The sequence below is a fragment of the Cicer arietinum genome, chromosome 6 (genome assembly GCF_000331145.2).
Source record: "Cicer arietinum cultivar CDC Frontier isolate Library 1 chromosome 6, Cicar.CDCFrontier_v2.0, whole genome shotgun sequence".
Lineage (NCBI taxonomy): Eukaryota > Viridiplantae > Streptophyta > Magnoliopsida > Fabales > Fabaceae > Cicer > Cicer arietinum.
Window position 1 is genome coordinate 27888893 of NC_021165.2, and position 4685 is coordinate 27893577.

The window sequence follows — 4685 nt, forward strand, 5'->3', positions numbered from 1 at the left end:
ATCTTACGCATTCTACGGTATAAATAGTGTTAGAGCAAAGGAAATATCTTCGTATGACCCGGATCTATGGGCACACAGAGAAAGCGCGTGGACGCGTAGGGGCGGCGCTCCCCGTCGCGCTGGGTAGAGGTGTCGTTTTGACCCATTTCGCAGTTTTGACCCGTTTCGACCAGGTTCTGACCCGGTTGTAAAAAACCCTAGATCTGGCCCATTTTTCACCTCTTCGCCTTCGTATTCTGCTTGTTTCCCATATAGAAAAGACACGCACACGAGGGGGAGAAGGCAGTAGCACCAAACCCAAAGATTTGAAGGCAACTTCGTTTTCTGTTCATATTCCTCCAAACGAAGCACTATTCCTGTTCTGAAACTTCAATTAAATGTTTCACTTTCAGATTCCCTCATTCTATTTCTTCTATAAATTCTTCTCATTTCTACAACACTTCTTAATCTCATATCCGAAACTCTCCTCAATCCTCTTCGCTGCAATCTGCAATTTATGTTACTGCCTCACGATCTCAATAATGTCTACGGCTGCATCTGTTCCCGACTCTGTTGCATGCAGTTCTGGTTCTGCATCTTCCAGAGTGCAGAAAAATGCATTAGGAAGCAGAACTGATATAACACGGAAACATGGTGTATCTGTTAATGGAGGAACCGGAAAAATAAAATGCAATTATTTTGGAAAAACATTCATTGGAGGATTGTACATACTGAAACACCATTTGGCTGGTACACAGCTCAACGCTGTTGCATGTGATGATGTGAAGAAACACATGTTTGAACTTGTAAAATCCTTGAAAGATAAATCATTGAAGAAAACAGAAGAAAATGATACAAATAATGTAAAAGGAAAAAGGTTATTAGAAGAGGATGAGAATGCTATCCCTGCAAAACTTTTCAAGAGAAACGTAGTAAGTACTCAAGCCACCATCAACAACATTTTTAAGAAGAATTTGAAAGAAGAAGCGTGTCTAGAAATAACATCGTTCTTCTACAATAATGCCATAGCCTTTAATGTGGCAAAGAGTGATGAATTTAAAAGGGTGTTGGAGATAGTTTCAAGACATGACCTTGGTTTTAAGCCACCTTCCTATCATCAAATCAGAACAAAGTACTTGAAGCAAAAGGCGGAGGAGACAACTAAGGTCATTGAAGAACACAAACTTACTTGGAAGAAGACAAATTGTACTATTATGAGTGTTGGGTGGATGGACAAAAGACGGAGGACACTTTTGAATTTCATAGTTAACAGACCTAAAGGTACTGTTTTTTAAAGTCAATAGATGCTTCTCATATAATAAAAATTGTCGATAAAATATACTAGATGATTGATCAAGTAGTAGAAGAAGTTGGAGAAGAAAATGTTGTGCAAATTGTGACCGACAATAAAACAAATTACAAAGTTGCTGGTGCAATGTTAATGTTAAAAAGGAAGAGGCTCTATTGGACACCGTGTGCAACACATTGTATTGATCTCATGTTAGAGGATTTTGAGAAAAAGATAAAAGTTCATCATGAAACAATTTTAAAGGGTAAGAAAATTACCCAATATATATATTCAAAGGCTTCTCTAATCTCTTTATTACAACATTTCACCAAAGGAAAATATTTGGTTAGACCAGTCGCTACTCGATTTGCAACATCTTATCTAACTTTGGGTTGTATCATGGAGAACAAAGGATCATTGATAAGAATGTTCACATCTAACGAATGGATATCAAGCAAGTTTGCAAAAACTAGTGAAGGGCAATATGTTGAAGAAGTGATTATGGATAAAGAGTTTTGGAAAAAGATTGCAATTTGCTTAAAAGGTGCTTATCCACTAATCAAAGTGCTTCGTTTAGTAGATTCAGATGAGAAACCAACAATGGGGTTTATTTATGAGGCAATTAGGGGTGGGAATAGGCTAGGCCGTCCGACAGGGGCCTATGGCCTGGCCTACTTATGGTCTGGCCTGGCCTGGCCTATTTAATAAAAAGACCAGGCTCAAGCTATTTTTAAAGCCTATTTATTTAAATAGGTCAGGCTCAGGCTTATAAAGAAGCCTATTAGGCCTGACAGGTCGGCCTATATATATTTAATTATTTATTAATGTTATTTTTTATTATTATATTAATAATATTATTTCCTATTTTAAATTTTATCAATTAGACAATCACTCAGTAGTCATTCCATATTCGATAGCCATTCCATATTTGGTAGTCGTTCCATATTCGGTAGCCATTCAATTAGTCAATAACTCAGTAGTCCTTCCATATTTGTTTGAGAGGTAATAATTGGTACATTTGTTTCAAAAAAAAAATATATTCTTTGAAACCAAGAATTATGTTTTAGGGTTTAAAGGATGTTTGTTTCAGATTTTTTTAAAATTATTTTGTTAAAAAAATTATTTTTTGTTTAATATATATAGATATGTACAATGATATTGGTACGTCGAGAACATTTAAATATTTTAATATGAATAAGGCTTTTAAATAGGCTTCCAGGCCAGACCAGACTTTTAAAAAGGCCAGGCCAGGCCGAAAAAAAAGCCTATGATAGGCCGTAGGCCAGGCTTAGGCCTAAAAAATTAATCGTAGGCCAGGCTCAGGCCTTGCAAAGTCTGGCCTGGCCTGACCTATTCCCACCCCTAGAGGCAATGGACCAAGCTAAGGAGAGAATCCAAACTGCCTTTAATGGTGTTCAAATAAGGTACTACTATTTCTATTTTCTACAAATTATGCATTATGCCTTCAAATTCTTCATAATGCCTTCAAATTTTGTAAATTCTGCATTTTATTTCTGTAAATTCTGCATAATGCTTTCAAATTCTGTACATTCTACAAATTATGCATTCTGCCTTCAAATTCTGTATAATGCCTTCAAATTATGCATTTTATTTCATGCCTAAAGGTAATTTGTTTTTCCATTATTTAATTTCAAGCCTCTATGGGATATCATTGATGAGAGGTGGGATAAATAACTCCATCGGCCTTTACATGCGGCTGGATACTACCTTAACCCTCAACTACATTATAGATCTGGATTTAAAGCTGATTATGAAGTTAAACGTGGGTTATATGACTGTTTACAAAAGATGGTGGGAGATGTTGAAGAAATCTGCAAGATTGATGCTCAACTGGAAGATTTCAAGACACAAGCAAAGTTTTTTGGTAGTCCGATAAAAATGGCTGCACTTAAAACCAAAACTCCATCACAATGGTGGGAATCATATGGGGATGAGCATCCAGAACTTCAAACTTTTGCAATTCGTGTGTTAAGCTTAACTTGCAGTTCATCTGGATGTGAATGAAGTTAGAGCGCTTTTGAGATGGTAAAAATTATTTTAAAATTTTACTTTGAAAATTATCCACAACTTGCTATATACTAATAGAGTTTGTATCTATTAGGTCCACACAAAGAGGATAAATTGTTTGAAACAAAAGACAATGAATGATGTTGTGTTTGTGATGGCAAATTCAAAATTATCTAACAAGAAACAAACTAGAAATGTGGTAGAACATAACATTGATGATCTTGAATCTGATGATGAATGGATTGTAGATAATAATGAATGTTCAACTGAGAATGACATTTTAGATTTCACAATAGAAAATGAGGATTTAGAATTTGGCAATTAAAATGAAGAAGGGAATGGAGTTGAAGATATTTCCCCTCAAGATGATTTGGAGATTCACAACCTTGATGATGAATTTGATGGATAAGGAAATGAAGATTGTACGGAAGATGTTGGTTTTGATCACAATGCATTGGATGAATTGTTAAATTAAAGTTTTAGATGTTGTTAGATGATGGTGATATGTTTTGTTTTTTAGTTTGAGACAATGATAATTTGTGTTTCAGCTTGTGATTTTTTATTGAACCAATGAAATTTTTTATGTTAAGGTTATTTTTCTTAATTTTATGGTATAATTTTGTAGATTTTGTGACATCTTAAGACCCGCTTTACGATCCTACGCTTTACGCTTTTTCTATACCCCTAAGATCTTAGGTAGGATCTAGAGTTTGACAACCTTGCTTGTGTCCTTTCTCACAACTCATCAATTTGGAGATTTATCTTGAGTCTGTTTTCCACATTTGGACGTTCAACTCGAGTTCTGGGTTTTACCATTGATTTAAGCAGTCTTGATATTTTTTAATGTGTGGTTTAGACTGTGGAAAATTATTTGTTTTAATTATGCCTTTTAAAGGAGAATAACCATAATGTTCTTTTGTAAAACAAGAACATTCTTCATTTTCTATTTTGTATAAGTGTTGGATTTTGACAGCTGTTGTGTGTCAGTCCTTTGTCTCAGAAACATGTTGTGTTTTCTGCAAAAAGGTGCAGCAATAGTGTCCTTGCTGTCATGGTTGTCCTTGATCACAGCTCATCAATTTGGAGATTGATCTTGATGTTTTTCTTTGCCTTTGTTGATCCTCTTTGATCGATTCTATCTAAAACAATCTTGTGTAAATTATTAAATTCCTCTGTAATGAATATTGATGATTTGCAGTGTAGATAGATGTACTTTCGTAGCCCATATCGATCTTATATTACAACATATTTTGCTCTTTGTAAACCAAAACATTCTTGGATTAAAGCTGTGAAAACGAAGAACGTTCTTCGTTTATATTTTGAGTGATTGCTGGATTTTGACAATTCTGACAGCTCTTGCGTGCCAAACTTTTCTGTTATGTACGTGTGC

The 4685-nt window shown here is 35.0% G+C and overlaps 1 pseudogene; it reads left to right on the forward strand.

Moving 5' to 3' along the window:
* Positions 1-521: 521 nt before the first annotated feature.
* Positions 522-3292, forward strand: LOC101499355 (uncharacterized; annotated as a pseudogene).
* Positions 3293-4685: the final 1393 nt, after the last annotated feature.